This window comes from Tamandua tetradactyla, chromosome 7 (genome assembly GCF_023851605.1).
Source record: "Tamandua tetradactyla isolate mTamTet1 chromosome 7, mTamTet1.pri, whole genome shotgun sequence".
NCBI classification, from domain to species: domain Eukaryota; kingdom Metazoa; phylum Chordata; class Mammalia; order Pilosa; family Myrmecophagidae; genus Tamandua; species Tamandua tetradactyla.
The window spans coordinates 36012593-36026283 of record NC_135333.1 but is presented as its reverse complement, the minus strand read 5'-3'; the positions used below and the strand labels follow the sequence as shown (position 1 = coordinate 36026283).

At 39.4% G+C, this 13691-nt stretch overlaps 1 pseudogene; it reads right to left on the bottom strand.

Annotated features, from left to right (window-relative positions):
* Positions 1-1430: 1430 nt before the first annotated feature.
* The window catches only part of LOC143690418 (protein downstream neighbor of Son pseudogene), a 49627-nt pseudogene continuing 37366 nt past the window's right edge, over positions 1431-13691 (bottom strand).

The window sequence follows — 13691 nt, the reverse complement described above, 5'->3', positions numbered from 1 at the left end:
GTGCAGGTGGAAGTAATTTTGACAGTCCATTTGAGTTTGGCTTCGTATTCCGTAATCCAGATAATGTCATCAGGGAATTTTTTGGTGGAAGGGACCTATTTTCATTTGACTTCTTCGAAGACCTATTTGAGGAGTTATTTGGAAATCAAAGAGGCTCTGTGGAACCAGAAACAGAGTCACGGGTTCTTTTTTCTCTGTCTTCAATGGGTTTTCACCTTTTGGAGGTGGATTTTCTTTTGATACAGGATGTACTTCATTTGGTTCACTGGGGCATGGGGGCCTTACTTCATTTTCTTCAACATCCTTTGGTGAGCAGGATGGGAAACTTCAAATCTAGATCAACTTGTACTAAAATAGTTAATGGCAGAAAAATCACTACCAAGAGGAATACTGAGAATAATCAAGAAAGAGTAGAAGTTGAAGAAGGTGGTCAACTAAAGTCCTTAAGAATAAATGGAGGGTGGGCCACGGTGGCTCAGCAGGCAGAGTTCTCGCCTGCCATGCCAGAGGACCCAGGTTCAATTCCCGGTGCCTGCCCATGTAAGAAGAAATGGAAAGGGACAGCCCCTAAACTTGGGTAACAAGTAATTCAACACGCATGTTTAACAAAAGTGTTAAACTGTAACAAACACCATTTGAGGATTAACAGGAGCATTTTTTTTAAGATTTCAAACAAACTCTACTTTCAGTATAACTGTACTGAATCTAAGGTATTTATAAACAGCTCATCAGAGCACCTATTTGTCACAGACTTTTTTTTATCATAGACTTTTGAGTTTATTATTGGCACCACATTAATAGAACCATTTTTTCCTGCTTTTGTCTTTAAAATTATTGTAAATTTCTACATGCCATTTGCTTTTTTTATTAAACTTAATCCAAGGTGAATTGTGATTATTTAGTAGTGCTAGTACAAAATTATACACTAGCACCAGCATAGATCTCGCTCTGCATTTTGTTTGAAATGTGAGCCAAGAAGTTTGTCTGTTGTGAAATTAACAATACCAGCATGAATCTCCTACAAAAATAACTTTTTTTCAGTATTTAGTAGCAAAAAATATTAATCCATGGATGATTGTACATTTCTGGCTTAATACAAATTAAGGATGTTTTCTTGTCATGCATGGATGCTGGCAACTTAGTAAGCTTTGACAATTGTTTAAATATGTAATGTTAAGCTTCGTTTACAAAAAAGTAAAGCTGGTAAACTGGGTCTTTGTCATTTGCTTAAAAAAAAGAAGAGAAACGCTAATGTGTTTGGTGCATTCTTTCATGAAAAAAAGTTAATGTCTACAAAGTATAGAAATATTTTTAGTTTCATTCGTTTCTTTGAACTTCAAAAATGAATTTTAAAGCCAAAGACATAAGAATCTTGAATTTCCTTGTTAGAAGGCTTTTTTTTCTTTTTCTCTCAAAGATTCCATTTAGGCTTACTTTGATGTCTGTGATCTCCAATTACAAATGTAGTCACTCATTTCCACGTGGCATAAAGATGATTTCCGCAGTCATGGTATTTGAGAAAGTTGGTCCATAGTCTTAGGATGCAACCCACACACTTAGCAAGGCCCTTGTAAACAAGCTCCTTATCCAGTAATTTATCCACCAGTAGGTGGGTATTAAACACAGCAATTGGCTCCTGAGTATCCGGTCCTGAGAAAGGATCCCCTCTGTGAGAATTTGAGCAGCCTTGCCACAGACTATAGAGACTGAGGCACAAGCCCTGTAACCTCCCAACTATCCTTTGTACCCAGAATGAACTTGTGGCTGCACATTTGTGCCTGAAGCACTTGCATATGGAACCTCGGAAAGCAGTAGAGGGTAATAGGCTTGGTGAACTCCTGCCTGCGGTCCTTAGTTAGCAACTACATTTCTACCATTGATCAAAAAATTGAACGATGTAAATGTGTTGATTCCTTTCACCAATACAACAGACTCAGGTTTTTTTTTTATTTTACCATAACACTGAAAAATTTATTAAACAATTAGATTAAATTATTTTTAAACATTTTTATTATATATCGTAGCATATACACAAAGCAAAGAAGGAAAAAATAATTTCAAAGCACACTTCAAAAAGTAGTTACAGAACAGATCCCACAGTCTGTCATGGGCTACCATTCCATCATCTCAGATTTTTCCTTCTAGTGCTCCAAACACTCAGGGCTAGAAGGCATAGTAATACAGTGATTCGGCAACCATACTCATTTGTTAAATCCCATTTTCTCTGTTATACCTCTTCCTTCTCTTTTAATCCTTCTCCCAATCTATAGGGATCTTCGGTGAATGCCTGTTCTGACTTCTTGTTGAGAGGGCGTGTGGACACCAAGGGTGGGGAATGAAATCAATTGATAGTCTTGGAGAGGCTGGTCTTTTGGGTTTCAGGATTTATCTGACCAAGGAACCCTCCAGGAATTATGTGTTCCAGGAAGGCAAACCCACGCAAGCAACGTTTATAGAGTCTCAGTTCAAGCTCTAGGTGTTCTTAAGAGTCAATAGGAGTTATATTAGTTGGGGTTTAGCAGACCATGGCAATTAGCACAAGCTAACTGAAGCTTGCTTAAAAGTAGACTCCAGAATAGCCTCTTGACTCCATTTGATCTCTCTTGACCACTGATGCCTTATTTTATTACACTTCTTTTGGTCAGGAAGATGTTGTCGATCCCACCGTGCCAGGACCAGACTCATCCCCAAGAGTCACACCCCAAGTTGTCTGGGAATTTTTCAGCCCTGAATGCCTTGTACAAATAGTGGGGAATGTAATGATTTTCCCTGCAGCATTGGGCTTAGAGAGTGAGAGGTCACATCTGAGCAACAAAGAGGCTTCCTGGAAGTAACTCTTAGGCCTCATTATGGGTATTTTTAGCTCCTCTCTACAGAAATAAGATTCATAAGAGCAAGCCTCAAAATCCAATGCTTGGCTTGTTTTCCCAGGAGTCCGCAGTGGTTGGGAGGGTACCTGGGGTTCCTCAAATGGGAGGGTTTAATAGTTTCATATATACATATATTTTCCCCCTTCAGATCCTCAAGGGACTCTACCAATAATTTTTAATTATTAGCTCACCATAGTCTGAGATGTACCTGATATTATTATTAAGTTATAGAGAATTACAAGGCCTCATTCCATTCTGGACTCTAGGAGTTTGGATTGTTTGAATGAGCTGTGCAGAAAAGTTGATTTAGATAATGTGTTACAGAAAATTTAGGTTCTAGACACAATAAACCTCTCTGCTTTTGGTCTCAGGCATAGCTGAAGGTCTAGATTATATACCTTATCATCTTTTACCCTGAATGCTAATTTACCTTAGACCCAACCAGATTGGCTTTGTGTTAAACTCTAAATGAGGCCTGATTTCTCTTTTTTTATTATTATTTATTTATTTTTTGCCTGGGCAGGCACCAGAAATCAACCCAGTGAGAATTCTGCCTGCTGAGCCACTGTGGCCTGTCCAAGGCCTGATTTCTTTTTCAGTCATTTTAACTGTTATTATATATGGCTATGCTAACTTTTAGTTCTGCAGTCCTCCATTTCTGAGACCCAGGTGTCACAGAGCTACTCAGAGTTCCAAGAAAATACCAGTTGATATACATAAAGCTCTTTGTCTCAGAATCCATAAATACATCCACCACTCCAGACCAAATGAGACTACTATGGGAGCCCATTATAGAGGCCTTAGCATATTTGTTTTTTCGTTTCTGGTTTATTACTTTTTTTTTCCAGTGGTGAATTCTATCAAATATTTTTTTTTTATATTTTTATTCTCAACAACAAACAACCATATAAACATTCTTTGCATACAGATATTCTTGACATGGTTACAATCATATATCATCACATAGTTGTGTTTGCATCACCACGATCAATTTTTGGACATTTGTATCTCTCCAGCAAAAGAAAGAAAGAAAGAAAAACCCTCATATATGACAAACCCTTTACCCCTCCCTCTCACTGACCACTAATACTTCAATCTACTCAATGTAATGGGGAATCATTACATTCCCCACTATTTTAAACGTTGTCTCCCCTACTGTTTGTTTTTTTAATCCATATTTTTTACTCATCTGTCCATACCACAGATAAGAGGAACATCAGACACAAGGTTTTCTTTTTTTTTTGATTTTTAAAAATTTTATTCTAGTAACTATATATGACCTAAAATTTCCCCTTTGAACCACATGCATACATATAACTCAGAAGTGTTAATTACATTCACAGTGTTGTGCTACCATCATCACCATCCATTGCCAACACTTCTCCATCACTCTAAATAGAAACTCTGTACATTTTAACTCCCTATTCCCTACCCCTGTCCGTCCCCTGGTAACCTATATTCTAGATTCTGACTCTATGAGTTTGTTTATTCTAATTATTTCATATCAGTGACATCTAGCAATATTTGTCCATCAGAGTCTGCCTTTTTACAATCTGTGTGATATAATCAAGTTTCATCAATACTGTTGCATGTATCAGAACGTCATTCCTTTTTTATGGCTGAATAACATTCCACTGCATGTATATGTCACATTTTGTTCATCCATTAATTGGCTGATGGACATTTGGGTTGCTACCATCTTTGGGCAACTGTGAATAATGCTGCATGAACTCGGGTGTGCAAATACCTGTTCAAGTCCCTGCTTTCAATTCTTTTGGACGTATACCTAGAATTGCTGAGTCAAATGGTAATTCTATACTTAGCTTTCTGAGAAACTGCCAAACTGTCTTCCACAGTTCCATGGTTCCATTTTACATTCCCATTTGCGAAGAACAAGTGTCTCTATTTCTCCACATCCCATCCAATACTTGTAGTTTGCCATTTTTAAATAGTAGCCGTTTTAGTAGGTTTGAAATGGTATCTCATTGTGGCTTTGATTTGCATTTCCCTAATGCCTAATGATGGTAAGCATCTTTTTATGTGTGGTGTTTGTGTGTGTGTGTGTGCCATTTGTTTATTTTCTTTGGGAAAAATGTCTATTCAAGTCTTTTGCCCATTTAAAAAAAATTATTGAGAAATCTTCACATACTATACAGCCTACACATAGCATACAATCAATGGCTCACAATATCATTACACAATTGAGAAACAAGGTTTTCACAATCACACAGTCACATTGCAAACGCTAAATCATTGCACAATCATCTTCAAGAAACATGGCTACTGGAACACAGCTCTACAGTTTCAGGCACTTCCCTCTGGCCACTCTAATACACCATAGACTAAAAAGGGGGTATCTATATAATGCGTAAGAATAACCTCCAGGATAACCTCTCAACTCTATTTGAAATCTCTCAGCCACTGACACTTTATTTTGTCTCATTTCTCTCTTCCCCCTTTTTGTCCAGAAGTTTTTCTCAATCCCTTGATGCTGAGTCCCAGCTCATTGTAGGATTTCTGTTCCACGTTGCCAGGGAGATTTACACCCCTGGGAGTCATGTCCCATGTAGAGGGGGAGGGCAGTGAGTTTGCATGCCATGTTGGCTGAGAGAGAGAGAGGCCACATTTGAGCAACAAAAGAGGTTCTCTGGGGGTGACTCTTAGGCCTAATTTTAAGTAGGCTTAACCTATCCTTTGCTGGGATAAGTTGCATAGAAACAAACCCCAAGACTGAGGGCTTATGTTTCTGGCTTATTTTGCCCAGCCCATTATCCCCAAAGGTTTTTTCAGTTTATTGTGGGCCCCTCAATGTCCCTCCTTTTTGTAGCTGCACCAAATTCCATCATATACATGTATTGCAGTTCACTATTTTGCTTCTCAGTCATTGTATCCTTCGTCTCCCTCAATCTATTGGGCATCATGGATAATGTCCAAAATAAACAAACCACAACTTACTGAATCTTTGTTTGGTTGTACAATCATCAACAGCAGGTCTGGGATCATTTTACACTTCATGCTTCTCTTATGCAGCTTTAATGAGAGTGTTTCTGCTTTTTAAATTTTGTCTTGCATACCCATCTCTTCCAGCCAGGAAAAATTTCCACTTCATTTTCATCATGGATTGCTTGCTCCTCCTCATGTCCCAGGTTTGTTCCAGATGGTTTGTTCTTCTTATGGCCATTTTATTTTATTAAAGGCAGAGGAAATTCAATGCCTTCACTTTTCATAGCTTCTCTTAAACCTCCAGCTGTGGGAGATATGACAGCTGTGATGACATCATTTCCTGCTAATCCTGCTGCATGGAATAGCATAGTAAATGGATAGGTACAAGCATAGAAATAGGGGCAAAGTTTCGTCTTCAGCAGATTATATAGAGAAGTAAAGCTCAACGAGCAGTCACTCATTAAAATGTGTCATAGGGTTTCATCATTTTGTTGCTAGGGCTCGCTGCCCTGTGCACATAACAGCCAATCCATGACACTGAGGTTTCAAAGCGAGAAAGGGCTTTTACTGCAAAGCATGATGTGAGGAGAACCAGAGGCTTGTGAGCTTCAGATTTGTCTCCCCAACCTGGAGAGCTTCTGAGAGTTTTACAGCATCTTGGCCAACACAGGATTATGATAATGAGCACAGTGGCTTGGATGACAAGGTTCAAGATAGTTTAACTTTGGGGCACACAAAGGCAGCTGACACACTTGTTCATAAGATGTATGTAAGCAAAATGGCAGCCTAATAGATTATGGGTGAGAATTTTAGCATTACAACGAGGCTAAGGTGACTGTAGGTTGAAGTGTTTTGCTACTATGCGTGCCAGGCGGGCCAGCTCTGGTCAGGACTGGCCCAAACTAGCGCCATAAGGTAGGAATTGGGGAGGGTTGGCTCAAGTTAACGTTAAGGGGGCTGTTAACAGAATCGTAAGACTTTTTAAGTTATATAACAAAATAAATCCAGGGCCACTAGATTATCATGAGGCTATTCAGTTACAGTTAGAGAACAAGTATCAGGGCATCCAGCTACAGTTCATGAGTTATAACAGTTACAATTATTTATCTTGTGGATATGGTTACAATATGCTAGGAGGTTAATAATCATCTAAGGAAAGTTCAGTAGGCTATAATTATATTTGTTAATTCTTGGTTACAATTTGACCAAGGGCTTATCTTTCCAGCCAATTTTTTTTAAACTTTTTAAATTGTATACTATAACCTATATACAAAGCAAAGTGAGAAAAAAGCAATAGTTTTCAAAGCACTCTTCAACAAGTAGTTACAGGACAGATCCCAGAGTCTGTCATGGGCTACATGCCATCCTCTCAGATTTTTCCTTCTAGCTGCTCCAGAATATAGGTGGCTAGAGGGAATAAATAAATATATATATATATATATATATATATATATATTTATAAATATATATGATATATATATATATCATATATTTATCATCACAATAGATTTTTTTCTCTTTTTCATGGAAAATAACATAGATACAAAAACAGCAATAAATTTCAAAGCACAGCACCACAATTAGTTGTAGAACAGATTTCAGAGTTTGGTACGGGTTACAATTCCACAATTTTACGTTTTTATTTCTAGCTGCTTTGAGATACTGGAGACTAAAAGGAATATGAGTTTAATGATTCAGCAATCATAATCATTTATTAAACCCTACCTTCTCTGCATAACTCCACCATAACCTTTGATCAGCTATTTTCTATCAGCTCTAACAGGAAATACCAGTGGCAGCTCCAGAGCTCAGTGGTCAAGCTGTGTTCTGTACATTTTGAGGTTGAGTAACTTCCATTGCCCTATAGGGCTGGACAAGAGCTGGGCCTCTTCCTGAGCTTGCAAACGATCTGTCCAGGTAAAGGGCTGAGAAGAAATAAAAAGGAGTCGAGTTTTAATACCCCAGCCCACAGGTACTTTCTGAGGATGGCCTGTCAGGTTCGGACATGGATTCATGTAGAACCCTGGGGAATTCAGTAACACTTGTGCTTTCAGGAAACTTCTCTTCCCATAGCAAATCATTTTCTTGATTAGAATCTAAAAACAGACCTAGAGGCCAGTTGTCAGGTGGGCTGGGGGCTCATTTCTTATTTTTGACAGGCATACCATATAAGCTGCTAACACTAGGGAAAACTGGGTGAAGCTCATAGAGGAATTCTCGGGATTGTCTTTTCAACTTTTCTGTGAATCTAAAATTGCTCCAAAATAAAAAAAAAAGTACTTAAAAAAATGAAGGTGAAATGCTTTTTTCAGGCAAATGAAACCTGAGAGAAGTCATTGCTAGCGCTACAAGAAAGGTTAAAAGATGTTCTTCCCTCTGAGAGAAAATGATACCAGATGGAAAATTGGATCAACTGAAAATAATGACGAGAATAAGAAATGGCAAATATTTAGGTAAATATTACAATTTTTTCGCATTGTAAAATTTCTTTAAAAATTGGGACACTTATGCATTGCTGGTGGGAAAGTATAATGGCACAGCTGCTATGGAAGACAGTCTGGCAGTTCCTCAGAAAACAAAATATGAGTTGCCCCATGACCCGGCAATACTGCTACTCAGTATATACCAAGAAGAGCTGAAAGCAGTGACACAAACAGAGATTTGCACGCCGATGTGCATAGCAGCACTAGTCACAATCGCTAAAAGATGGAAACATTCCAAGTGTTCATCAACAGATGAGTGATACACAAAATGTGGTATGTACACATGATGGAATATTACGTAGCAGTAAGACGAAATGGCGTCATGAAGCACATGACAGGATGGATGAGCCTTGAGGACATAATGCTGAGTGAAATAAGCCAGACACAAAAGGATAGATACTGTATCATTCCACTTTTATGGCCTTGGTAGGGGTAAAATAAGAGGCTTATAATACAGAATATAGGGGACCTAGAGATACACAGAAGTATGAGATGGATGAACAGTTAGCTAATGAGATTGAACTTAATTGTAAGGGAATAGATAGACGTGAAGGCGGTTCTCTAGTGGGTTTATAAGTAATATTACCATATTGAGGGTGAACGGGATTGAAAGGGGTTGTACAGACTCATGTGTCCCACTGATTAACACTACAAATATAAGTAAGTTCTTGCATGAACTACTTCAAGGGTTTGATTCTTGTACAAAGAGTGTATAATTTCAGGTCTAGAGGGAAACTGCTATTGCATGCTATGGGCTATGTTTAACAGGAAACATCAGCACTACTATAGCAGTACAAGGGTGGATACTGGGGGGAGGGACAAGAGATAGGTGAAGGTTTGGATTTTCTGTTTGGTGAGGTTGTGTTTATTGGTTATCTTTCTCTTGGGAACAATGAAATTATCTAAAATTGAGAGCGTTGATGGACTGTGGACTTTGGATGTTTTAAGTCCCAGTAGATGGAGGCAGCTGGAAAATGCACGAAGAAGTAGATTGGTGAACAATGGTGTATACATATGATTGAACATTGTGCTCCATGGAAAGGAACAAAGTTGTGTGGCATGCAATGATGTAAATGAATGTGTGGGACATTTGGTGAGGCAAAATAAGCCAGAAACAAAAGAGGAAATATTGTATGATCTCATTTAGAAAATACTTATAAGAAAATTGGGGTTTAGATTGTAAACTTTTATAGTTGCCACATTTAGTCTGAAGTGGTAATTGTTATTTCTGGATTTTGAGAGGCTATTTTATACATGTAAAACCTAGTATTTAGAGATAAGAATGAAGCCAACCAGGTTAGGATTAAGGTAATTTAGAACACAATGGTAAGGAAGACATTGTCTGTATTTTAGAACTTCACCTGCTCTTTGAGACAAAACAAAGAAAAGTTTGTTTTGCCCAGAACCTAAATTTTCTGTAGCACATCATCTAACTCAGCCTGTCTGGATAGATCATTTAGACAACCCAAACACAGGGAAACCAGAATAAGAATGAGGGCATGTAATTCTGTATAAATTAATGTAACGCCTGGATACTTCCTAGAGTATATTAAGCAGATGATCAGAAAGTATTGGCAAAGTCCCTTGAGCGATGGGAGAAAAAAATATGGAGCTATTAAACTTTACCACCAGGGAAACTCCAGATAATGTGTCAAACATTAGGGACACCCATTCAATAGGCCAAGCCCTTGATCTTGAGGCTTGACCCTGTGAAGCTTCTGCATGTGGTGGAAAAGCTTAGCCTATCTATAGGTATGCCTAAGAGTTACTTCTGGAGGACCTCTTTTGTTGTTCAGTTGTGGCCCCTCTCTAAGCCCAACTCTGCAAGTGAAACCCACAGGGGACATGACATCCAGGGGTGAAAATCTCCCTGGCGGTGTGGAAGAGGACTCCTAGGGATGAACCTGGCCCTGGCACCGTGGGATCAACAATGCCATCCTGACCAAAAGGGGGAAAAGAAGTTTAACAAATAAGGTATCGGTGGCTGAGAGAGTTCAAATAGAGTCGACAGGCTACTCTGGAGGTCACTCTTATGCAAGCTTCAATTAGACATTGCTACCTATCATAACTTGCCAACCCCTCAACCAAAACCAGTCCAGCTAATCTTAAAGAATTCCTAGGGCAATATGTAAGATTCTACAAAGGTTCAATGCACTGGGATAACTTTCCAGAAACCTACACACTCCAGAGGGATCCCTGGACCAGGTAAGTTCTGAAATGCAGAGGGCCCAGCCTCTCCAGAACATCAGCTAGTTCCATCTCCCTACCCCATATTATTGACAGCCACTTCCAACATGAACAAGTTAGAATGGTCATAGCCCAGATACCCCTAAAGAGTGGGATAGAAAGATCAAAGGTGATGGTGGAGTTATACAGATAAGGTAGGATTTAACAAATGAGTATGGTTGCTGAATCATTACACTGATATTTCTTTTAGCCTCCAGTACCTTAGAACAGCTAAAAGTGAAAACCTAAAATTGTGGAATTGTAACCCATACCAAAGTCTGAAATCTATTCTACAACTAATTGCTGCAGTGTACTTTGAAATTTATTGCTTTTTTGTATATATGTTATTTTACACAAAAAAGAAAAAAAAAGAAGGAGGAGTATAAGAGAGAAGATAGTATTTAACAGATGAGTATGACCGTTGAATCATTATATTGATATTTTGTTTGGTCTCCAGTGTCTTGGACTAGCTAGAAGAAAAAATGAAAAATCATGCATTTGTAACCCATACCAAACTTTAAAATCTGTTCTATGACGACTTGTTAAAATGTACTTGGAAATTTATTGCTTTTTGTATATATGTAACATTTCACAATAAGAAAGTTATAAAAAAAAAGCAAATCACTTAAAAAATTATTTTTATTGAGAAATATCCACACGTGTACAGTCCAACCATATTATACAATCAGTAGCTCACAATATCATCATATAGTTGTGTATTCTTCACCATGATCATTTTTAGAACATTTGCATCACTCCCGGAAAAGAAATAGAAAGAAAAAAAAGAACTTAAACATCCTATACCCCTTATCCCTTCCTCTCATTGACCCACACATTTCAAGCTTTCCAATTTTTACCCTTTATCTCCCCTTATTATTTATGTATTTTTATCCTTATTTATTTATTTTTTACTCATCTGCCCATAGGCTGGATAAAAGGAGCGTCAGACACAAGGCTTTCACAATCACAGAGTCACATTGTAAAAGCTATATAGTTATACAGTCTTCTTCAAGAATTAAGGCTACTAGAACGCAGCTCAGCAGTTTCAGGTACTTCCCTCCAGTCACTCCAATGCACCAGAAATTAAAAAGGAATATCTATATAATGTGTAAGAATAACCTCCAGGATAACCTTTCAACTTGGTTTGAAATCTCTCAGCCACTGAGACGTTGTCTCATTTCTCCGTTCCCTCTTTTGGCCAAGAAGTTTTTCTCATTCTGATGATATAAAAGGCAATTGACTTTTTTTAAAAATGCTTTTTCTTGTTTTAATGGCAACCATTAGTTTATTATTTTTTTTACATGGGCAGGCACTGAGAATCAAACCTGGGTCCTCTGGCATGGCAAGCGAGAACTCGGCCACTGAGCCACCATGGCCCGCTCGGCAGTTGACTTTTTAAAAAATATTTTTATTACAAAAACTTAACAAACAAACATACAAACATTCTTGACATACAAACCTTCCATACATGGTGTACAATCAATGGCTCACAATATCATCACATAGTTGGATATTCATAAGCATGATCATTTTTTTTTTAACATTTGCATCACTGCAGCAAAAAAAAGAAAAAACTCGTACATACCATCCCCTTATTCCTCCCTCTCATTGACCACTAGTATTTCAAACAACTCAATTTATTTTAACCTTCGTCCCCCCACTGTTTATTTTTTTATCCATGTTTTTTACTCATCTGTCCATACCATAGATAAAGGAGCATCAGACACCAGGTTTTCACAATCACACAGTCACATTGCAAAAGCTTTATCATTATAAACTCATCATCAAGAATCAAGGCTACTGGAACACAGCTCTACAGTTTCAGGCACTTGCTGCCAGCCACTCACTCCAATACACCATAAGCTAAGCAGGGATATTTACATAATGCATAAGAATAGCCTCCAGGATAACCTCTTGACTCTGTTTGAAATCTTTCAGCCACTGGGACTTTATTTTGTCTCATTTCTCTCTTCTCCCTTTTGGTCACGAAGGCTTTCTCAATCCGATGATATAAAAGGCAATTGACTTTTAAAGCAAATATAATAGCACTCTGGGGGCTAATAACATGTAGATTTAAGTATATAACAAAAATGATAGAGAGGATGTGTGGAATAGTAGGAAGTGTCCTTTCATAAGGTTCTAACATCACATGTGAACTGGTGTAATATTGTTTGCAGGTAGGCTGTGGGAAGAGTCCTGAAGAGAACAGCCCCTCACCAGGCTTCAGGGCCATTTCTGCACATTTTCTGAGCGAGTGTGTGTGTGTGTGCATCCTGCAATAGCTCCCCAACTGCTCAACCAGCACCTGCCCAGCCCCCATATCAGCCAGGGGTCTCCAGAAAAACAGAACTACAGGATATAAGCACATTTAGCACCTGTATAGTACTTCATTATATGTATATTAAGTAAGAGATCCATTATTTCTAAGGAAGTGGCTTACACGATTATGGGAGCTGGCAAATCCCAATACCAAAGAGCAGACCAAAGACTGGAAATCCTGTAAAAATGATGCTGAAGTCTTGGAGCCAAACTCTTTAGGGGAAGTGGGCAGGGCTGGAAATTTCAGTAAGAATGGATGGTGTAGACTTCCGGAGAAGATGGCGGCTTAGTAAGACGCGCGGATCTTAGTTCCTCCTTCAGAACAACTACTAGGGGAGTAGAAACGATACAGAACAGCTCCCGGAGCCACAACAGAGATCAAAAAGACAGCGTACCCCATCCTGGAACGGCTGACTGGCTGAGAGAACCCACTTCGGTGAGATCGCCGAGGGGCGCGGGGTTCCCCGGGCGGGGCGGCAAGCGGCCGGAATCCCTCCCTTCCCCCTTCCCGGGCCAGCTGGGACAATTGGACAGGTGGTCCCCTCAAGCCATGGCGGCTGGCGCCCCCACCACGCGTAGTCCCCCGGACCAACTGAGAGAATTGGATCGGAAATCCCCAGGCCGCGGAGAATCCGGCTGGAAACGGTGCACTTTCCCGGGCCGCGGCGGCTGGCACCCTCCCGCCATGCTTGGCACCCCGGGCCGACTAGGAAATTCGGACGGGCGCTCTCACGGGCTGCGGCGGCCGGCAACCCTCCCAGCGTTCGGACCGCGGGCCAGTTGGCCCTCTTCCAAGCCGCTTAGGCTGGCGAACCTGCCCCACGGCGAGAGTTTTCCAAAGTTAAAGGAC